The sequence below is a fragment of the Jaculus jaculus genome, chromosome 23, assembly GCF_020740685.1.
Source record: "Jaculus jaculus isolate mJacJac1 chromosome 23, mJacJac1.mat.Y.cur, whole genome shotgun sequence".
In the NCBI taxonomy this organism is placed as follows: domain Eukaryota; kingdom Metazoa; phylum Chordata; class Mammalia; order Rodentia; family Dipodidae; genus Jaculus; species Jaculus jaculus.
Genome location: NC_059124.1, coordinates 2,045,477 through 2,069,649, shown reverse-complemented (window position 1 = coordinate 2,069,649; position 24,173 = coordinate 2,045,477). Strand labels below are relative to the sequence as shown.

Below are 24,173 nucleotides of genomic sequence, written 5' to 3'. Positions count from 1 at the left end.
GAGAGAGTGAGATAAGAGTCTCATAGCCCAAGCTGGCTTCCTTAATAAATTCCTGATCCTCCTGCCTCAGTCTTTCAAATGCTGAGATTACAGGGATTCTCTACCACGTGCTAATCAAGATCTAAGAGGATAGAAATAAATCATATGGAAGCCTACTTTACTTGACAATGGAACACTCAGGAACTATAGATTGTTGCTAGAAAATTTTCAATGCCAGGGATGGGATACCTTCCAGTGAGTTGTTGGCTGGGGAAGTCCCTGATGCCCCCCAAACATTATAGGCCATTGCCAAGGCCCTTGGTTTCCTACCAGGAATAGATGGTAAGACCGTATTGCTGAAGACTCCACATACTTGGGCTGCAAGGCCACTGAGAAATCTTGCTGGATCTGAGCTAATAACCTCCTCCCTGTAGACCAGCTGACAGAAAGCTGGAAGAAGCCATTCTGCATGTAGTTCAATGAGACAGAGAGAGAGAGAGAGAAATCACCAGTGAAGATACTCAACAGTGGACACTGCAAGCCTTATATTTGACCAGCCAGGCCAAATGAGCCAACTGGTGCAATAGTGGCATGTTTGTCATGGTGGAAACCAACTGCCCTCTAATTGGACTGGAGGCCCGCTCCATAGGAGGGAATACATCCCTGATACTGAAAACTTAAAGCAGGGGTAGTCATGAGCCCTGGGCATGTAACGTCCACTGCTGCCTGGCTAAATGTATATACTATGCTCACCAAACTGCCCAGTAAGCACTTCTCTTAATGTTCATACCCTTATATTAATGCTACTCTCACTTTGGTAGAGAATCTTCTCTTTTCAGATGGCAGTGTCCTTGGGATGACTCAGAAGGCGGCATGGTGCTGGAAAGAAATGACCAGAGCGCTCAATACTGCAATATCTCTATCACATATTCCAAGGCTCAGGGTCTATTGCGGAAGAGGTGGCAGAAAGAATGTAAGAGCCAAAGGAAGGGTAGGACTCCTTACAATGTGCTCCCCCCCCCCAGACACAAAATGGCCTGGATATCCATGACCTCACAGTGCCCGACACTACCTGCATAAGACCATCATCATAGGAGGAAAAGATCATGACATCAAAATAACAGAGACTGATTGAGAGGGGGAGGGGATATGATGGAGAATGCAGTTTCAAAGGGGAAAGTGGGGGGAGGAAGGGCATTACCATTGGATATTTTTTATAATCATGGAAGTTGTTAATAAAAAAAAATTGAAAAAATAAAGGAATAGCCGGCTTGGTGGCACACGCCTTTCAGCACTCGGGAGGCAGAGGTAGGAGGATCACTGTGAGTTCAATGCCACCCTGCGACTCCATAGTGAATTTCAGTTCAACCTGAGCTAGAATGAGACCCTACCATGAAAAAAAAAAAAAGGAATCATCAGTACAATGTTACTCTTAAACCAGAAACAGTTTGTATATCAAGTGATTTGGATTCTGTAGGTCAGTAAGTAGTCCAAGTGTCTGTCATCACCACTGATTTCTGAAGGTATCCTGTGCACTATGCTAAGCACAGCAAAGTGTTGACAGGCCAGAAATTCCTCCAGGCTTGAGAAGTGCTGTCCAGATTCCTAGGCTCAGGTTAGAAGAATCGAGTCCTGTCCTCTGACATTCACTGAGTCACACCCTTGCCATCACCCACGCAGTACTCTTGCCTCCTCCGGGAAAAGCAGGAATGACTACGGTCCTCATGGAGTTTTCAAGCTACATATTCCTCACTAGCCAAATTCAAACATGGGAACCAGTTTCTCACCTCTTAATAGACCTGAACTTAGGAACCAAGGAGACTGGAATTGTAATGCATACTTGTGTATTTATGATACTATTAAAAGGAATTAATGTAAAAGAAAAAAAGGAATTAATGTGTTAAGTCTTAGTAGAAAATAATAAATGCTACTTTTACTACCCCTTTAATTGAGTCTTAGGACCCCAAAAGCCTCACTAACGTTATTCCCTCCGTCTTTGGTTAGCCTTGCCCCACATCACAAGCATATGAAACGTGCCAAAAGAGCCGCAGGGTCCAGAAACAGGGAGAGCACCACACCTCAGTCTTACCCTCAACATTAGGCTCAGCAAGCACAACCCAGCTGCACCTGGCTCCACTGGCTATGCCCAGCACAGGGCCCAACATGAGGGAGGTGTTGACAACTATGCCATCTGCAGAATATAAAAGAGGTTATTTCCATACTTTTAAAACTGTTTGTAGTCAGAGCATTAAAAATTCTTATGTAGGGCTGGAGAGATGGCCTAGCAGTTAAGGCACTCACCTATGAAGAAGTTCAATTTCCCAGTACTCACGCAAGCCAGATGCAAAAGATGAGGTGAGGTGTGAGTGTGGAGTTCATTTGCAGTGGCTGGAAGCCCTGGTACGTCTACTGTTTGTCTCTTTCTCTCCCTCTTAAAAAATGTGTGTGTGTGTGTGTGTGTGTGTGTGTGTGTGTGTATTTATATTTATATTTATTTATTTAAGTTTTTTGAGGTAGGGTCTCACTCCAGCCCAGGCTGACCTGGAATGCACTATGTGACTACAGTCTGAGGGTGGCCTCAAACTCATGGCGATCCTCCTACTTCTGCCCCCTGAGTACTGGGATTAAAGGTGTGCACCACCACGCCCAGCAGAAATTAAACGTTAAAAAAGTTCTTAAGTAAATATCTCTGTGTGGTGGGGAAAGCTCTCAGGATCTACACCTGTAAGGCTCTGTGGTTTCATTTTGACCCCTTCCAAACGCGACCTCCAACCATGTCAAATTCATTGTTATTTCACTCTTCAGGGGCCCCTCCTCTGCCCCGCCCCACGCATGCAACAGAGACCCCGGCACACGTTCTGCATTTGAGTCCAGTCCTGCCTCTACCACTCTCGAGCTGTCTGATGTGGTAAAGTCATCCCCAACACACACTCTCTCTCTCGTTTTTCTTATCTGTAAAATGAAGGTAAGAATGTCATTTGATTGTTGAAAGAACTGGGTGATATATGTGAAGTGTTCTGTGACAAGCAGTGGCGTGCCTCTACCTTGCACCCTTCAGGATTCACCTGAGACACCGAGGGAAAAAGACAACGCTGCCCTGGGTACGTCTCCCAAAAGGTGCTCCAGAGCCCCAGTATCCTGAAAGACACCCACGGGTGGGATGTTCATTCAAAGGGCAAGAGCATTTGTGCTCATCCTATTCCGCAGAGCCCCGGGACCTGGAAGCTTATTAAAGGCCCCACAAGGCATCACACCGTGGAGGGCTGAGGTAGGAGGACTCTTGTGAGTCTGAGACCAGTTTGGAGCTACAGAGAGTTCTAGGTCAGCCTAGACTAGTGAGACCCCACTTTGAAAAAAAAGAAAAATATGTCCAAAAGAAACTAGTTTTTCTGAACTTATTTGACCATGGAATTCCCACTAAGATATACTAAGTGCTGGTAGAATTCATACTCACAGAAATGCTACATTAGACCAGCGAAACTACTAGAATGGAGTCAACTAGAATTCCTGACCTAAAAGTATAACCCACAAAATCATCTCCAAAAAAAGGGGGACAGGGCTGGAGGGATGGCTTAGTGGTTAAGGCATTTGCCTACAAAGCCAAAGGACCCAGGTTCTATTCGCAAGAACCCACATTAGCCAGATGCACAAGGGGCACACACATCTGGAGTTTGTTTGCAGTGGCTGGAGGCCCTGGTGCGCCCATATTCTCTCTCTCTCTCTCTCTCCTTTTCTCCCTCTCTCCCTCCCTCCCTCTCTCTCTCTCTCTCTCTCTGCCTTTTTCTCTCTCTGCCGCTCTCAAATAAATAAATACAACTGAACAAAAAAGTTTTAAAAAAAAGGAAATAAACATTATTTATCTGTTCCTCTGGCAATACAGTAAATGTTCTCATCATTCTTTGCTTACCTTCCACCTACCTACCAACCATAACAACTGACAGACACAATTTTTATTGTAACTAAGTTATGACTTTAAAATTTAACTTCCGTACAACTAGTTGATTCTGATGTCCTGTTAAATAACTGTTTTTGCATTTTCTTCTTTGTGACTCCAGTACAGCTCATGGGATATAGTCTATCATTTAAATCTAACAAAACAATGTTCTCAGAGAAAGGAAAACCAGAGAATTCAAGGAAACGTCACTTGAATTTCATTTGGAATTTATAAGGGATCATAAGGGAATAACCACAGCATATACTAAACACAACATATGAGGAGCACTGCTCTAAGCACTTTACAGTTTCTCTTATGTAGCTCAGATGCTGCTCATTTATTTATTTGTATGTGTGACAGAGAAGCAGAGAGAGAGGAAAGAGGCCCTGGGGTGCACAACCACTGCAAATGAACTCCAGACACACGCACCACTTTGTCCATCTGGCTTTATATGGGTACTGGGGACTGGAACTCTGGTCCTTAGGCTTCGCAGGCAAGCACCTTAATCAGTGAGCAATCACTCCAGCCCTGCGGTTGCTTCTGAATTCACCGTGTAGCTCACATTGGCCTCCTGCCTCAGCCTCGCAAGTTCCGGGATTACAGATGTGAGCGAATATGCCCAGCTCTGCAAGTATTTTCTTAATCTTTACAAGTAATTTATGAAGCAGGCACAATTTCTATGTCCACTCACACATAAAAACACAAATGGTCAGAATTAATTCCGTAGCAAACAGCAGAGCTAGGACATGAGTCGACTTCTCTTAAGTCCTACAAAGTTGACTCCAGCCCTCCTTTGGGGACAGTTCCTAATATCAGTCCAACACTGAGTACTGCCTTTTTCCAAGCAGTGGGAGTCTTGCCTTCCCCGAAGCAGAGTGTGGTTCCAAACCTTCAATGAGGAAGAAGGGGACCTGACATGATCTGAGATGTGACACTCTAAACAGATTGAGCGCAAATCTCCAAGGCGGTTTACAGATCAGCTCGGAATGTCAATACAGCCGTGGCTTGTGCGGAGGGACACACTTCCCCATCCTCCGCACAACAGCGTTCTGAGGTGAAAATTGCACAACAGTCATAGTACAGAGTCACTTGGCCTGGCCAGTCAAGGTTCAGGTCTATCATTAATTAGTCCAGAATTCCTAGATCACTTTAACTTCAATGTACCTCGAAAGTATGGCTCTAGAAAATCCCATAGCTGGGAACAGAAATGAAAGAAAGGAACCACTGTTCATCCTCACAACAAACACCACCAAACCAAACAAGAACACCAAAACAACATGAAATCAAACAAACAAACAAGAAAAACACCATTTGCACAAGTATTTGTAACATCTGCACCAAACACAAGCAATCACACGTTTTTGACTAGTGAACAGATTTTGCGGCCGAGGGGGGGCTCGGTGCGTGAGAGCACTTGCTGCACAAGCCTGAGGCCCTGAGCTCAGGTCCCCAGGAGCCACGTTAACCCCACGTGGCCACGCGCGCCTCAAGCCCCGGCCCTGCGAGGAGACCGCCGCGGGGGGCTCGCTGTCAGCCAGTCTAGCTCTAGATTCAGTGAGAGACTGCTTCAGGAAATAAGATGGGAGAGAGACAGAGGAGACCACCAGACTCCCTCCTCTGGCATGAGTGTGCACAGTACACGCACGCACACGCCGACCCCCACCCCCGACACCACACAGCACAAACAGCTTACAGATTTCAGTGGATCAGAACATTCACTTAGTGTGTGCCTGGCTTGAAATATCCTACACTGTGCTTTCCAATCCCTTCCAGAAAACACTACCTGAGCCAAAGAGCACGTTTGCCCTATCTTTACCTGTGACGATGTTCCACTCCGCTGACACCCCCTTCACGGACAGCTTTGTTCACTCACTGACCTTTCATTCACTGTTGTTCTCCGCTGACTCCAGCCAGGTTCATTTCATTAATTAACAGCAGATGAGTGAGAGGCTGCTCGATTTCCCCTGAACCTCTGAAAAACTATCTGGGGCCTCAGCATCAGCAGCACAGTTTCAAAATGAGAGCTCCCCTTCTTTCACAGGGTCTCTTGGAAACAAAATCTACAGCAGCAGAAGGACCCAGAACATGCATGGATACTTTCTTCCCAGTGCCTGACAGGCTACCAGCAGCTGATCTGACCCTATCGGAGCTCTTGCTGTCCCTCTGGGGAGTCCACTACTGAAAGACCCATCGGCAGCCCTTGGCGTGTGTCCCCAAGAAGAGCAGTTCTGAACAATGGGTAAGCGTCTCCGCAAACTCAGCTTATCAAGAACTTGTCCATGGATGTGTTCCACCGCCCAGTCTTGCAGCAGACAACCTCAGACCAGGCACAGTTAAGGAGGAGGGATTTATTGGAGCTTACAGATCCAGGGCCAGTTCCATAATGGCAGAAGAAGCTGGCCTGCCTTCACAGGCCCAAGCGGAGAGAGAAGAGCCCCAAGCCAAATGCCACACCACACAGGACATGCGAGCAAGCACACTTAGGAACCCCAGGCAGAGCTCAGGCCCTTCCTGTGTCTTCAGACTGAACTCGAACCTCCCCCCCCACTCCTTAGGGCTGGACCCCAGGACCCGCCCACAGTGACACCTCCTCCAGCCAGACAGCTGCAGATCCAAATTACAAACTTCAATAAAATCCTGACTACATGGGGGGGCCATTCATCCAAACTACCACAAATCTTATCAAGTTCCCTCTCCCTACACTTTGTGCCATCTGTCAGGTGGAACTGCACAAAATATAGGAGGCCACGGGTTCTGGTCCTGGAGTCTCTTGTGTCTAACAGGCAGAAAGAGGCATATTCAGAGGCTGCCAGCTCATGGTGGGCACTGAAGATACCCTGCAATGCTGAAGCTGGGCGGGGCTAGTCTCCCACAGCCCAACCAGAAGATCTGCCCTTGACCAGTTGAAAGGGAATCGGGTTCAGATCCCTGAATCTGGCGGGGTGGGGATGGGTGCCGTGAGGCGCCCCGTGCAGCAACGTGACTCATCCCGGAGGAGCCAGTAGGAACCTCAGGGAGAGCTCCCTTTTCTTTCTGAAGGGCAGGGTGCCCTGAAAGGGGTTCACCCAACCGAGGGGCCTGTGCCTTGAAAAGCATCATGGTTTAAAAAGAAAAAAAAAAAAAAAAAAAGCTAGGTATGGTGGCACACACCTTTAATCCTAGCACTCAAGAGGCAGAGGTAGGAGGATTGCCATGAGTTTGAGGCCACCCTGAGAATACATAGTGAATTCCAGGTCTGCTACAGCAAGACCCTACCTCAAAAAAACAACAATATGTGTGTGTGTGTGTGTGTGTGTGTGTGTGTGTGTATAAAACTTAAAATAGAGAAAACAGTATGTATGGTTTCAAAGGCATATATGGTTTATATATCACTTTATTCTTTTTTTTAATGTTGGTGTTTTTAAAAAACATTTTATTTATTTATTAGGGAGAGAAAGAAGAAGATAGAATGAGCAAACCAGGGCCTCTAGCCACTGCAAATGAACTCCAAATGCATGCACGCTTTTGTGCATCTGGCTTACATGGATCCTGGGGAATCAAACCTGGGTCCTTAGGCTTCACAAGTAAATGCCTTAACCACTAGGCTATATCTCCAGCTCTTTATTTTTACTTATTTATTTGAGAGACAGAGGAAGAGGGCGAGAGAGAATGGGCATGCCAGGGCCTCCAGCCGCTGCAAACAACTCCAGAGGCATGTGCCACTTCATGTATCTGGCTTACATGGGACCTGGGGAATCGAACCTGGGTCATTTGGCTTTGCAGTCAAGCACCTTAACTACTACTAAGCCATCTGTCCATCCCTCATTTCACTCTTTTTTTTTAAAATTTTTATTTATTTTATTTGAGAGCGACAGACAGAGAGAGAAAGAGGCAGATAGAGAGAGAGAATGGGCACGCCAGGGCCTCCAGCTACTGCAAACGAACTCCAAATGCGTGTGCCCCCTTGTGCATCTGGCTAACGTAGATCCTGGGGAATCGAGCCTTGAACCAGGGTCCTTAGGCTTCATAGGCAAGTGCTTAACTGCTAAGCCATCTCTCCAGCCCTCATTTCACTCTTAATTAGCCAAGAAAAAGTTCTCTATGGGCACCTTGTTAACAATTCCAATCTGAAGTACTTTTTCCTGTCAAAACCATTGTGAACCACCATTCCATTTGGATGGGGAAAATAAACCAAGTAGAATAAAATACAAATAACAGCTAAATAGTTCCAATTAATCACTTCTTTCTCTTTCCTTGGACTCACATGCCCACCTATAAATCAGAGCATTTCTTTTTGCTTTGTTTTGCTTAGTTTTGTCCCCCCCCCCACCTCCCCGAGGAAGGGTGTCACTCTAGCCCAAGCTGACCTGGAATTCACTCTGTAGTCTTAGGGTGGCCTCCAACTCATGGTAATCCTCCTACCTTTGCCTCCACAGTGCTGGGATTAAAGGCGTGCACCACCACGCCCAGATTTTTTTGAGGTAGGATCTCACTCTAGCCCAGGCTGACCTGGAACTTTGTAGTCCTACCTGGTCTCAAACTCACAGCGACCCTCCTACCTCTGCCTCCTGAGTGCTGGAACAAAAGGCATTGCACCACGCCTGGCCACAGTGCATTTCTTAAAACGAAAGATCTACACAAGTAGCAGAAATGCCACTTGACTACAGCTTAGTGATGCTGTTTTTAAATTAAGTCATTTAATGATTTATTTATTTGAGACAAGATCTCACCGTGTAGCTCTGGCTAGTCTGGAGTTTTGGAGTTCACGTATGTAGACTAACATGGCAATCCTCCTGCCTCTGCCTGCCAAGTGCAGGGAGTACAGGAGTGTACCGCCTTATCCAGCTTCAGGATCTAAGTCCCAAATTCTTTCTTTTTTTGGTTTTTCAAGGTTGGGTCTCACTCTAGTCCAAGTTGACCTGGAATTCACTCTGTATTGTCAGGGTGGCCTCGAGCTCACAACAGTCCTCCTATGTCTGCCTCCTGAATGCTGGAATTACAGGCGTGCACCACCATGCCCAGCCCTAAGTCCCAACTTCGAAAAATTTAGCCTTATTCTCTCAGTCAAACTAGAGATAAATGTCAATTCCATCACTGTAAAGACAGCTCCCCTCAGGGAGAGCTCCACTTCCTTCAATTAGGTGTCAATCATTAGAACCTTGCCAGTGCCAGATGCCTCGGTGGAGACAGGATTAGAGACCACTCCCCACCCCGGCCACACTGCAGTGGACCCCATGGTTAAATGACCATTACTTGTCCAGAAATTTTACCTCCTAGAAGACACTTTTCTAAAAAGTCATGTGCAGGTTAGGAAGATGGCTTAGTGGTTAAGGCGCTTGCCTGTGAAGCAAAAGGTCCCAAGTTCAATTCCTCAGGACCCACATAAGCCAGATGCAAAAGAGACACATGCGTCTGGAGTTTGTTTGCAGTGGCTGAAGGTCCTGATGTGCCCATTCTCTTTCTTTCTTTGTGCTTACAAATAAGTAAATATTTCTTAAGTTATATGCAAATTTAACTTTTTAAACCATTTTTGTAGTTTCTTAATGCTTATATAAACAAGTCTCCCTTTCTATGACAGTCCCTTCACTTGCATCTTTATTAGAATGCAGGTGGAAAAGTGATGCCCACCCAGCTTTAGAGAGCAGTTCACCCCATACTGAAAACCAAATCTAATGCTTTGCAAGTACATAAATGAGACAACCCTAGTATTAAACACTGGAAATACTTAAAATGTTTATTTCACAATAAAGAATTCTTTTTAAAATTATTTTTTTTATTTATTTATTTATTGGAGAGCGACAGAGAGAGAGAATGGGTGCGCCAGAGCCTACAGCCACTGCAGACCAACTCCAGATGCATGCGCCCCCTTGCGCATCTGGCTAACATGGGTCCTAGAGAATTGAGCCTCGAACCAGGATCCTTAGGCTTCACAGGCAAGCGCTCAACCGCTAAGCCATCTCTCCAGCCCAAGAATTCTTATTACTCTAAAGCATAACTCTTTTTTGGTAGTACCACATTTCATTAGCCATGGGCACAGTGTATACGGCCATGTTGGTACCACCATTAGCCTCCTCCCTGTCCTCCCCTCTACAGGGACCCTCCTCGTTGGGGAACATGGGTCGTGTATTGTGGGTAAAGCATAATTCTTTTATGCCTGAGTCAAAGTGACTGTTTCAGGCAACTTTGTTCTGAGGACACTCAAAAATGACCCACAGTTGGGTGTGGTGGCACAACCTCCCAGCACTCGGGAGGTAGAGGCAGCATCACTCCGAGTTCAAGGCCAGCTTGGGCCGGAGTAAGACCCTTTGAAAACACCAAAACAAGTATATGTATAATAATTCACAAATAAGACTCAAATGTACTTACAATTCTGCCAGGGTCACAGAATACATCACAGAGTTGAGAGTAATTGGGGGGAGGCAATATAATTTTGTACCACTAAAGAAAGCAAATGAAGGTTAAGTGGCTAATTCTTCACTGCTGATAAGTTGGTCTTGGTAAGCCAAGTACATGGTTTAATAAATCTTTTCTGAGAGCGAGAGCGCACAAGAGGGTGTTCACAACATCCGCAGTACTCCGGGCAGTCAAGCCTCCAGCGGGCAGCAATGACTCAAGGAGCAGTGTGAAGAGAGACCCCAGGACCTAAAGCTCACATCTGAGCTCTTACTCCATCTACTCCGTGCTGCGAGGGCACTGACCGAGGAGTAGACAACCTTAGAAACTCTGGAGGCCTGAGAACTCACACCATGCTAGTGACTTCTCTACCCACGCCTACCCTCTATGAAACAACTCTATGCACCTGGATGAGTTGGGGAGTAGAAAGTTCGATGTAATACGACATGCAAACTAGCAATTATCACATATACACAAACGAATTAAAAGTCTTCCAACTATGACCATGGTAGGGAGCAGGGAAGGCTCAATTGCTTACCATGTGGGCTAAGGACCGGAGTTTGACCCCCAGAGCCTAATGCAAAAATGCCAGGTGTAGGGGCATGCACCTGCGATCTAAGCATGAAGAGAGGGTAACAGGAGGAGCCCTGGGGCTGCTGGCCAGACAGCAGCTTAACTGGCAAGAGAAGCTGTGTCAAACAAAGTGGGCTGCCTAAGGACCAACAGCGGAGGGTCTCCTCTGGCATCAACATGCACCTGCGCACACAAACATGCGCAGTGGTTCTGAAATGCTACAGTAACGCAACATGACCTCATGACTCAAAGAGTTTACCTAAATCTACATGGCTGGCAACAGTGAGTGTGCCGGATTCTTTTACTTTTGCTGGTTTTATTTAGCATATATTTGTTTTTCGAAATAATGAGATGATTAAAACATGTTCACACATGTACACAAGCTGCTGTGATCACGGCAAGAGTGCTATTTAACAAAGTTTTCGGGGACTGAAGAGATGGTTAAGCGCTTGCCTGTGAAGCCTAAGAGGTCTGGTTCGAGGCTCGATTCCCCAGACCCATGTAAGCCAGATGCACAAGGTGGCGCATGCATCTGGAGTTCGTTTGCAGTGGCTGGAGGCCCAGGTGCACACATTCTCTCTCTGCCTCTCTCAAATAAATAAATAAAAATAAACAAAAAGAGAAAGTCTTCAGAAGATGCAGAGTAACAACCAGTTCACCGGGTCTTCCATGGCCGCCCACTGCTGGGACTCAGTAAAGCCTCAAAGACGGTTCTAAAGAGGGCAAGCAATATGTGAACCAGACGGAGCGCAGCCAGCATCCACCACTTACTGAGCAAAAGTGACAGCTGTGGCTTTTGTGGTGGTGACGACCTCCCTATGAGAGGAAGAGGAGGTCCAAGCAGTGCCTGGTTCACAGCCCCAATGCCTGCTTCATGGATGTGGGAAGGCCTGGGTGCTACAGTCACCCCTCTTTAGCCACGCACAAGCAGGAGCTGGCGTGTGTGGGCAGCTCCCACGCCCCCCCCCCCCCCCGCTTCAGCCATCAGAAGGGTGCTCCTTCAGCGGGAGAGAACGCTGCATGCGCCCCGAGCCAAGATGCGCGGGAAACCACCCAACAGACACATTTCTGGTGGTAGTTACTGTAGTTACTGTCTTGTTTCACCAGTGGTAAGGTCCTGCCCTAAGTACTCAGGGACAACTGGAAGAGAGGAATAGTAGAGTTATTTGGGAAAAGTACGGCCAAATGCCTCAAAAATCCACTGGGGACATGTTACCTACCTAGGATCACTGAGTAGAAAGAGCATGACTAAGAAAAAAGTGGGGGCCTTACTGGTTAGGCGCTTTCCAGCAAAGCCAAAGGACCATTCTCTGTGTGTGTGTGTGTTCATGTCTTTCTCGCAAATAAATAAATAAATAAAATTTTTAAGTGGACTGGAGAGAGGGCTTAGCAGCTAAAGCACTTGCCTTCAAAGCCAAAGGACCCAGGTTTGATTCCCCAGGACCCAAGTAAGCCAAATGTACAAAGTTCGTTTTCAGTGGCTGGAGGCCCTGATGTGCCCATTTTCTCTCTCTGAAGTAAATAAAAATATTTTTAAAAATTAACAAGCTCTGCAAGTAAGAAAACCAGATTTACACAGGCCACCTTGACTGGGGCCCCGGTACCACTAGATGAGCGGAAACAGCCAACTGACCAGTGTCCTGGGACACCCTGGGAAGGCCCATCAACAGGCAAGACGGATTGTTACCAGGACCACATGTGTTCATTTTTAACCTGCAAAACGGAGTTCTCAGTGTGTACTTTTTGCCTCAATAACTCAAATTCCAACCTAGTATTGTCAACCCCCTTTTCACCACTTACACTTTAAAAACCTATGAATATTTTTAAAGCGGACTGCAAACCCGAGCCTCCCAGTGGCTTCTTCCCTCCGCGTCCTGGGCGCGTTTCCCAGCCCGTCGTCTGAGCCGCGGGCACCTGCGCTGCGACACGCTGACTGTCCTGCAAGGTGTCCATGCCGTCCCGCAAGCTCTCGATGCCACCTTAGCCGAGGCCCCACGTTCATACTTGGAGAAATTCTTTCTGATCCACTTGTCCTGTTTTCCAGTTCATCTCTACTCTGCTGCCAGATAAAACATTCCAAAGGAATGCTTTCATGCTGTTCTCGATGCTGAATACCCCCAGATAAATTCCAGAGCAGCCAGGCAGGCCCTCTGACCCAGCCTAACACCCGGCTGCGGGCCCTCCCGCTCCCCGCGCCCCTCACACCGCTGCGCTTTCCCTCCTGTCGGGGCCTCGGGCGGTCCGCTCACGTGTGCTGCAGAACCCCCTCTTCCACAGCAGGCGTCCAAGCGCCTGCACCAGGGCAGAGCAAGCACAGCCCACGTCATCCCTTGTGAACACACGCTCACCACCGACACACAAGTTTTCCAACAAGCCGGGCGGGTGAAATTAAAGGTGACGCACACCCTCGATCCCAGCACTTGGGAGGCAAAGGCAGGAGGATCTCTGTGAGTTCGAGGCCAGCCTGGGACCACAGCATGAGTTCCGGGTCAGCCTGGGATAGAGTGAGGTCCTACGTCGGAGGGTGGGGGGTAATAAGTTTCACAATCAAGCCTTCATTTACTATGGGAAATGCTGATAGTTTATATCTTATTCTATGGCAATAAAAATATGTTTTCCCCTGACCAGAACTTAGAAGTTCTATAAAATTTACTGGGTAGGAGGCAGGAGCCTGTAATCCCAGCACGTGGCTGTATGATCAGGAATTCAAGGTCACCCTTGGCTACACTGCTAAAACATGCAGCCCAGGCTACATGAATTTGCCTTAAAAAAAAAACAAAGTTCTATAAAATGGATACAATAAGTAGGTAGAATTTGCCAAAGACCTGGAAACTATGAACTACGTGTGTGTGGGGGGGGCGTGTGCACACGTGCGTGCACACACACATGTACTTTGACTTGTCTTACTTCTCCAGCTATAATACACTGTGGAAAATGAGTCCTTTGTAATCACTTCAGCATTTAGCAGTGTCTGACACATGATTAGAACTCAATAAATGTTTATTAAATCCTTCAATGAATAACTGCTGATGGACATAAGTCTTGCATATTTTTGGTGTCTGAAAAGGATTTCCTGATTCCATTCAAAGCTAAAAGCTATGTTGGCATGGGTGGAGGCATAAAATAAGCTTCCTATACATAGACTACAATGTCCAAAAAGACTGTCCGGGTGAGAAAAAAGGCACAGGACAAGAAAGATAGCTTTCCCTGATAAGGGAATAAAGGTAGAGCCAGCAAATGCTATTTCGATCATCCAGAAGCCACGCTGAACCGTTACCATGCGTATCTTGCTGCCATACCAAGGGATTTTCATGTTTTGTTCTGCTTTTTATTTTTATTTTTTATTTTTTTGAGGTAGGGTCTCACCCCAGCCTGACTTGCAACTCACTATGTAGTCTCAGGCTGGCCTCCAACTCACAATGATCCTCTTGCCTTAGCCTTGTGCTGGGATCCAAGGTGGGAGCCACTTCACACTGGTCCCAGTGACTTTTGTTTGTTTGTTTGTTTTTCAAGGTAGGGTTTCACTGCAGCTCAGGCTGACCTGGAATTCACTATGTAGTCTCAGGGTGGCCTTGAACTCATGGCAATCCTACCTCTGCCTCCCGAGTGCTGTGATTAAAGGTGTGTGCCACCACACCTGGCCCAGTGACTTTTTTTTTTAAATAAAAGATGAACCAAGTAAATTTTCTCTGATACCCTACGTGGGCCAGAGTTTCCTAGCACTGTGGAGTACAGACCTATGTTTGTGGATGAGGAGATTATGGCATTCACATTAGGAAACTATTAGGACGACAGTTCGAGTCACACCAAGGAGGATGAGGCAGCTGTGGGATGCGTCTAAAGTTCTCACCAAAGCACAATGAATTGAGGTTATCAACTGAGGCAAGTCTATGAGTCAGGAAGAAAATGAACATACAGATGATTTGTGGAGAATGACTCAAGAATCAAGTCTGACTGACTACTAAGCTGTTGTCAATTATAGTCCAGATCATTTCTTGGGCCTTTCTAGATGAAACCCCAACCTTTTTAATCTACCCTGAAGCAAACCCTCTCCTGAGAACATTGTGTACTTCACACTATCAACCTATCAACAGTCTTTAGACTGGCTGTGGTGCAGGCCTGTAATCTTTTTCATTTTTTTCCACTTATTTCAGACAGAGAGGGAATGGGCACACCAGGTCCCCAGGCACTGCAAATGAACTCCAGATACATGTGCCACCTTGTGCATCTGGCTTTACGTGGCTACTGGGGAATCAAACCTGGGTCCTTTGGCTTTGCTGGCAAATGCCTTAACCACTAAACCATCTCTCCAGTCTAGGCCTGTAATCTTAACTACTCAGGAAGCTGAGGCAGAAAGACTGCAGGTTCAAAGGTCAACTCAGGCTACAGAAGGAGGTCAAGGCCAGCCTAGGCAACTTAGTGAAACCCTGTCTCAAAGGTAAAAAGAGGGCTGGGATAGAGCTCAGTGGTAGAGCACCTGCCTAGCGTACACGAGGTTCTGGTTTCACCTCCCGGTACTGCAAAAACAACTCTGTCCTCCTCTTTGCCCTAGTGGACAATTCTACAGGAGACTTGGTGCAGCAGCAGAGAAAGAAGGGTACTTATTCAGTCAACCGACATGAGAAACCATTAGAATTCATACCTCAAAAAACTTTTCTTTTTCTTTCTAGAAAGAGAGAATTGGCACATCCAGGCCTCAGCCACTGCAATTTTACTCCAGACACTTGTGCCACCAGTGGGCATGTGCACCCTTGATTTTACCTCACCTTTGGGTGTCTGGCTTACATAGGATCTGGAGAGTCAAACATGGGTCCTTAGGCTTTGCAGGCAAATGCCTTAACTGCTAAGCCATCTCTCCAGGACCCCCCCAAAAAACTCTACTTAATATTTATCTTCAAGGAGAGAAAGTACACATACATGCATGTGCGTGCACACACACACACACATGCACACACACACACACACACACACACACACACACACGTACGCCAGGGCCTCTTGCCACTGAAGATGAACTCCAGATGCATATGCCATTTTGAGCATCTGGCCTTACCTGAGTACTAGGAAATGGAACCTGGGCGGACAGACTTTGCAAGGAAGTACCTCCATTCTCCCCAATTCTCCAAAAAACTTTTTTTGCAGGGGGAGGGTTGGAGGGGGGCTTCACTCTAGCCCAGGCTGACCTGGAATTCACTACGTAGTTCCCGGCTGTCCTCTATGCCTCACAGAGATGCTCAAGCTCTGCCTCCTGAGCGCTGGGACACAGGGCGTGCAGGTGTGCATTGCCACACTCAGCAGAGGTGGTTCTTCTTCTTTGAAAAAACTTTTAATGAGCATGTGCTGTGAACAAGACACTAGGCAATGAGATCAAAATGGTGACCATGGCAATTTCTGAGACAAACTTTAACCAATTACTAGATGAATAGTTAATTGTAGTAAATGGTCAAAGAAGGGTGAAAACTGTCTTTACCTGTTAAATGATGAGCGACTGAATTTAGGAGACACCCAGGTAAGTGGGAGAGAAAGAGACCCCATGGCAGAGAGGAGACAGTCTCTCTGAAGATTCAGAGACCATGAAGAGGCTGCAAGTTTAGAGCAAGTGAGATGAAAACTATATGAACTAGGGAGCTATGAAAGGAAGAAGGGGGGACAGAGGGGAGGAGTGTAAGGATGTAGGTGGCATCAGATGAAGGCAGAGGAAGAAGCCAAGGGCTGGAGGGATGGATGACTTAGAGGTTAAGGCATTTGCCTGCAAAGCCAAAGGACCCAGGTTCGATTCCCCAGGACCCACATAATCCAGATTTATAAGAGAGTGCATGCATCTGGAGTTTGTTTGCAGTGGCTGGAGGCCCTGGTGCACCCATTCTCTGTCTCTGTCTCTGTCTCTCTCTCTGTCAAATAAAAAATAAAATATTTTTTAAAAAATAAGCCAAAGTCAGCCGCCATGGGGTGATACCTTACAGTCAGGCAAGGCCTCTGCAATTTCTCTCAAGATGACTGATGCGTATGAAACTGGAGACACACACGATCTGGAAATAAAAGTCTAACTTCGGCTCCAATGTGCTGGAGTGACTGGGCTGATGGCGCATCCTGAGACTACATAGTGAATTCCAGGGCAGCCGAGGCTAGCGTGAGACCTCGAGACACCAGAAGAAGGCCCCTCTAGCTGGGAGTGGTGGTGTGCGCCTTCAGTCCCAGCACTCGGAAGACTGAGGTACAAGGATCCTCAACCTCAGCTCCGGCCTCCTGGCTGCTAGATGACAAACGTCCCACTGCACCCAAATTGTACCTGACTAATTTATTCTATATTTTCCATTTTCTGAGTCAGGATCTAATGTATCCCCGGGTTGGCCTTGAACTCACTGTGCAGCCATGGCTGACCTTGAATTCCTAATCCTCCTTACTCTGCTTCCCAAGTGCTGGCATTTCACATGTGCACCACCATCCTAATTTATGCGGTACTAAAGGGTCAAAGCCAGGGCTCCATGCATGTCAGACCAGCACTCTACCAAGGTACAGCCCCAGGTCCTGACTTTTTTATTTATTTATTTGACAGAGAAGGAGAGAATAGAGAGAATGGGCACCCCAGGGCCTCCAGCCACTGCAAACAAACTCCAGACACATGTGCCCTCTTGTGCATCTGGCTAACGTCAGTCCTGGGGAATCAAAACTGGGTCCTTTGGCTTTGTAGACAAACTCCTTAGCCACAAAGCCATCTCTCCAGCCCCAGCCCCTGACTTTTTAAAATTGTGGGGTTTTATTTTTCCTCCTTTGAATGCTAAGATCCTTCTCTCCACCCAAGCACAGCTCAGTTTTCAAGGTTCAGTTAAAATTCCTCTGCTAAACCAGGTCTTCCTCTGTACAATCCACCGCTGTAACCAAGTTCTCTCCTTGAACAGACCGATGCCACGGAGTCTTCTCTTGTCACACGGCACGGGCGATGCACCTCCCTTGCTTCGTTCGGTTCAGGCGCGTTTCCAGTGAACCACGAGCCATTCAGGGCAGGGCCAAGCCTTCGTCTTCCTGGTGGCCTCATTCCCTTGGGCCCCGTCCAGAGCACACCCGGAGAAGTGGCCATCAACGCTGACTGCACGAACAACCCGAGGCTGCGCTTGCACCTGGCGCCTCTCCAGAGCACACAGATGACACAACTGGGCCATGGAAAGACTGATGTCACTGGTGTCACCCAGGGTGCTATTGTTTGGCTTGTGCAAAATACCAGGATGAGGGCTGGAGAGATGGCTTAGCGGTTAAACACTTGCCTGTGAAGCCTAAGGACCCCGGTTCGAGGCTCGGTTCCCCAGGTCCCACGTTAGCCAGATGCACAAGGGCACGCACACATCTGGAGTTCGTTTGCAGTGGCTGGAGGCCCTGGCTCGCCCATTCTCTCTCCCTCCCTCTATCTGTCTTTCTCTCTGTGTCTGTCGCTCTCAAATAAATAAATTAATTAATTAAAAAAAAATACCAGGATGAGGAACCAAGAACTATTTTAGTTGGCTTTGTGGTCCGTTTGTTCACGACAGTCTCAGGCATAACACCTTAGCTTCTAGTGGCTGGGAAGGCACCCATGCTGGCTTCTCACAGCGGAGGAGCGAAGAGCTGCCAAGAATCCATCCAGCCTGGATCCGCTCATGTGCTCCGAGACTTAGAACACAGTCAGCGAATGCCCAAGAGTGAGTGGGCAAAAGTGCATCTTTTTCTTTGAGTTTTCTTGATAGTGACTAGCAAATAAAACCTGAATGTCTGTGATTTATGTACATATGAATTATGAAATTTGGGGGGATATAATGAGAGCACTTGATATGTACTTTCTCAGAACATTATACGTGTACAACACATTATTAACCACAATCACCATGTTGTATATTTGGTCTCTTGAACCTACTCAGCTTAGAACACAAAATCTGTTCCCTTTAAGCAATATGTCCTCCATCATCCCTAACTTCCAGCTGCTAGAACCATTCAGCTGTTTCTTCTTTGTTTTGTTTTTTTTCTGTACTTTTTAAAATTTATTTTTTTATTGACAACTTCCATAACTATAGACAATAACCCATGGTAACCCTCTCCCTCCCTTCACTTTCCCTTGCAACTCCGCTCTCCATCATATCCCCTCCCCCTCTCAATCAGTCTCTCTTTTATTTTCATGTCATGATCTTTTCTTCCTATTATGATGGTCTTGTGTAGGCAGTGTCAGGCACTGTGAGGTCATGGATATCCAGGCCATTTTGAGCCTAGAGGAGCACGTTGTAAAGAGTCCCACCCTTCCTTTGGCTTTGTTTGTTTCTTTGTTTTTGTTTTTTGTTTTTCGAGGCAGGGTCTCACTCTATCCCAGGCTGACCTAGAATTCACTATGTAGTCTCAGGGTGGCCTCGAACTCTCAGCGATCTTCCTACCTCTGCTTCCCGAGTGCTGGATTAAAGGTATGCGCCACCATGCCCAGCTTGGCATATATGTAATTTTTTACTTATTTGAGAAAAAGAGATAAAGACAGAATGGGCACACCAGGGCCTCTAGCCCTGTAAATGAATTCCAAATGCATGCACCACCATGTGCATCTGGCTTACATGGGTACTGGGGAACTGAACCTGGGTCTTTAGCCTTTGCAGGCAAGCACCTTAACTGCTAAGCCATCTCTCCAGTCCTTGTTTTGGTCTGAAACAGGGCCTCCTGTAGGTCTTATGGCCTTAAATTTAGCCGAAGATGACTTTGACCTCCTGATCCTCTGGCTTTCACCTACCATGACCTGGGATTAAAAGGCATGTGCCATCATGCCTACTTCAAATCTCAGCTTCTGCAACCTTTCATAGATCTGAGTGCAAATGATCTGGTGCAGCCTGGGGCTCGATCCCAGAGCAGTATCTGCTAGGCGCGGGTCTACCACTGAGTGACAGCCTCTCGCCCTGTCATGTTTGGGCTAAATTCAGCTCTGTTGACGCAGGGCGTGTACACTCACCACTCCTCTGTTGGTGAGGTGTGAACACTGACACAGGTGTACATACAAAATATCCCCCTGCTGATATGGTGTGTACATTAAATATCCTCCTATTGAAGCATGTGTGTACACTTATTTTAGTCTGTTTTGAGTGACTGTCACTGTTGATTTTTAAACAAACAATAGCCTGTTTCTGAATGTTTTCACTGAAATGCCTTTTTTTGGGGGGGGGGTTTCAAGGTAGGGTCTCACTCTAGCCCAGGCTGACCAGGAATTCATAAGGAGTGCTGGGATTAAAGGCGTGTGCCACCATGCCCAGCTTGAAGATACTTCTCTGAGAGAATGCAGCAGAAGAAACAAACAACTAGATAATGGGTTGATAATAGTAATGATTGCAACACAGGCGTCAAAGTGTGTATGCAGAAAGACTTGAGAACAGTAATCCCACTAAACCAACTCTACATGGATTACACAGAACTATGAGATGCGTCCAGATCCCTGTTAAAATGTGTAAAGACTCATACATTTTTGTTCGCTCTTAAGTCTATGCTTTGAAATTTCCTCAAAAATGTATTTGGCTCTTAACCACAGCACTGAACATTTAGAGATTAAATGTTTGTAAAAGCCCCTAGCATGTACTTAGATTTGTGCTGGGTAAGTAGCTAATTAATGGCCCTTTCTGTAATTACTCAAAACTGCCACTTGGTCTAAAACAGAGTAGTTAGGTTTATTTGATGAACTCCTCTGGCTAAAGTAATTTAATACTTTAATAATAATAATAATATTTTGTTTTGGTTTTTCGAGGTAGGGTTTCACTCTAGCCCAGGCTGACCTGGAATTCACCATGTAGTCTCAAGGTGGCCTTGAACTCATGGTGATCCTCCTACCTCTGCCTTCTGAGTGCTGGGATTAGAAGTGCGTGCCACCATACCTGTCAATATTTTTTGTTTTTTTTTTTTATTTATTATTATTATTATTTGGTCTTTCAAGGTAAGGTTTTGCTTTAGACCAGGCTTACCTAGAATTCACTATGTAGTCTCAGGGTGACCTCAAACTCAAGGCAATCCTCCTACCTCTGCCTCCCAAGTGCTAGGATTAAAGGCACACGCCACCACGTCGGGCTCCTAAATTTTTTTATATACAGTAATTCGCCTAAATTTTTTTATATACAGTAATTTTTTTTATAGATTGTTTTAGTGCACAAGTGTGAAGAAAATGACTGAAATCTGTGAGACCTAGAAAGAGCTGCCACAAAAAGGGCCTTTGAGAAAAAGCACCCTTGATTTCCAATCTAGTCACCTGAGAAAATTCTAGAAGACTCTGGAATTATCTGTGGATATGGGTCTTGGGCATATGGTGAGAACTATGAGAACACAAAAGTCACTCACCCACTATTTCTTTGTTTTACTGAAATACTGACTGACTGATTGATTGACTGATTTATAGAAAACAGGGGAAATGACTAAGATAGGACTTCTGAGTTAGTCAGGAGAGCCCTTCTTGTGAGGGATCAAACATATATTTAATGAACTAAGAATTTCGTGATGAAAGAAAAACAAAAGCACCGGCTGGACGCGATGGAATATGCCTGTCAATCCCATCACACGTGAAACAGCCCAGGAGATTGCTGTCTGCGCCAAACAGCCAAGATCTCTCCCTCTCATCCCTGCAGATGGGGAGGCTATAGGACCACAGCAAGCTCGGAGCAAAAGTGGGCTACAAGGCTGAAGAGATGGCTTAGCAGTTAAGGCGTCTGACTACGAAGCCTAAGGATCCAGGTTTGGTTCCCCAGTACTCACATAAAGCCAGATGCTCCAGGTGGCACATGCGTCTGTAGTTCATTCGTAGTGGCTGGAGGCTGTGGCATGCCTATTCTATCTGCCTGACCCCCCCTTCTCTCTCTCCCTCTCTCCCCCCCCACTTGCAAATAACTAAGTAAATAAATTTATAAAGTGGGCTACAAAGTGAAGTAAGCCCAGGCTATAGTCCTTTCCCTTCCTGCAAAGGTTTTTTTCTGCAACTTTAGCCCTCTGTCGTCTTCTACTGTCTTTAGTTTGATTATAATTCATCCATTTGTGTTCTACTGCAAACTGTTAAGAGTACAGGTTTGATTTGCAGAGACCAGGAGCAAGTTTTCTCCTTGTAATTCCCTTCGCTTTTCTTTGGGGATAGTAATGCGCCCTTAAGGTGCTCCACCAGTTGTGTCCCCGGCGCTTTTCTTTGGGGATAGTAGCGCATCCTTAAGGTGCTCTGCCAGGTGCTTCCCTTCATGGCTCTCCGAGTTCTTTCAGTCTCCTTCTTTGGGACAGACTGTCTTGTAGTTCTTATCTGTCTACTTGCACTGAGGCTGTTTCTAACCTGCCATTTTACCCAGAAATCTTCACCTACCATTTCTATGTGAAAGGGCTGCAAGCTGTGAGTCCCCCATGATTTGCATGTGCTGGGCTGTCCGGTGCCCCACACAGGACCGACGGGAACAGGAGGGCTGGCATGGAGCTCTGCGACACGCACGGGCCTCTGGTTGAGTTCCGTCACTTTCCCGCCCTCTCTTTCTTCTTGGGGGGGGGGAGAGGGTGGTGGGATTAAACCCAAGATTTTGCACGTTAGCGTACGACCCAAGCCCCTCTTGCTTTTTGCTCAGTGGGGAAGGAGAGTCAGACATGGCTGTACTCACCTGTAACCCCAACATTTAGAAACTGAGTAAAAGTTCAGTAGCCTGAGATAGACAGACAGACAGACAGACAGACACACACACACACACACACACACACACACACACACACACTTCAAAACTCTGAAAGGGGGACGGGGTGGAGGGAAGGGAGTAACATTTATCTGTAGGCTGCTCTTTACAGCTTTATACCTATGCTCTAGTCTATTATGTATAATTTTTTTATTAACTATGAACTTTATTGTATGAACAATTTGCATGTTTCTCATATTCCCATCGGGTTATACTGTTAAATTCACTCTACCCTACCCCCAACCCACGGGGGGCCCTCCCCAGTGGGGCCTCACTGTGGGCTCATGGATGTGCCAGTCAATCTCTGGGGAGTGGGGAACGGCACCTCCGGAAACTCCTTCCCACCCCGTGGCTCTTAAGCATTCCCGCCCCCTCTTCCACAACACGCCCTAAGCCGTGGTGAGCGCTTTCTAAGTTTCCCTTCAAGTTTTTCTCCCCCCACCCACGTTTATTTCAGTTCTGAGAAATAAACCTGGCACTCTGGGACAAGAGCAAGAATAACAATAAAGTAATGCAGAGTGAATAAGTAAAAGTCAAGAAATGTGCGTTTCTAAAAGTGCTCTGAGGCTGGAGAGATGACTCAGCGGTTATGACACTTGCCTGCAAACCCTCGCAATCCAGGATCGATTTCCCAGGGCCCACGTAAAACCAGAGTCAGTAAGTGGCACATGAACCTGGAGTTCATTTGCAGCGACTGGAGGCCCTGGAATGCTCATTCTCCCCTCCCCTGCTTGTAAATAAATAAATACAAATATTTTTAAGATGGGCGTGGTGGCACATGCCTTTAATCCCAGCACTGGGGAGTCAGAGTTAGAAGGATCGCTGTGAGTTCGAGGCCACCCTGAGACTACATAGTGAATTCCAGGTCAGCCTGGGCTAGAGTGAGACTCTACCTCAAAAAAAAAAAAAAAAAAGTAAGTGCTTGCCTGTGAAGCCTAAGGACCCTGGTTCAAGGCTCGATTTCCCAGGACCCATGTAAACCAGATAAACAAGGTGGTGCATGCATCTGGAATGTGTTTGCAGTGGCTGGATGCCCTGGTATGCCCATCTCTGTCTATCTGCCTCTGTCTGTAGCTCTCAAATAAATAAATAAAAATAAGCAAATTTAAAAAATTAGTTTTCTGAAGATTAAGAAAACCAAAATAACTAATTAGTTTTGGCAACTGGTTCTTTTGTTTATAATTCATAATGATAATAGCTTTCAAAAGGACTACTCTTAGAGGTTTCATGTGTACTATCTGATTCTCAAAACAAAACAAAAAGACCCTTCTAGCTGGGTATGATGGCACACACCTTCAATCCCAGTACTCAGAAGGCAGAGGTAGGAGGATTTCTGTGAGTTCGAGGTCAGCCTGGGATTACACAGTGAGTTCCAGGTCAGCCTGGGCTAGAGTGAGACCCTATCTTGGGGGGAAAAAAATGGATTTCTCAGAATAAAGCAAGAGTAATTCAGCCATGAGCAGCAGAGACAAAAAAGTACAGACTACAGCTCTGCCCCAGGGCCACCATGCTAACCAGCCCCGTGGACTAAGGTCTGGCTTATGAGGGTGAGAAAGAGCTTTGCCTGGACTGGGCTGGGCTAGCAGTCTGTGAGAGGCTTGCTGTTATGCCTGGCTCCTGAGTTGTGCAGGGTTGCTTTG

General features: G+C 46.5%; 1 protein-coding gene across 1 annotated transcript in view; it reads right to left on the bottom strand.

Annotated features, from left to right (window-relative positions):
* The window catches only part of Dusp16 (dual specificity phosphatase 16), a 91,033-nt gene that overhangs the window by 19,441 nt on the left and 47,419 nt on the right, over nt 1–24,173 (bottom strand). The window lies entirely within an intron of this gene.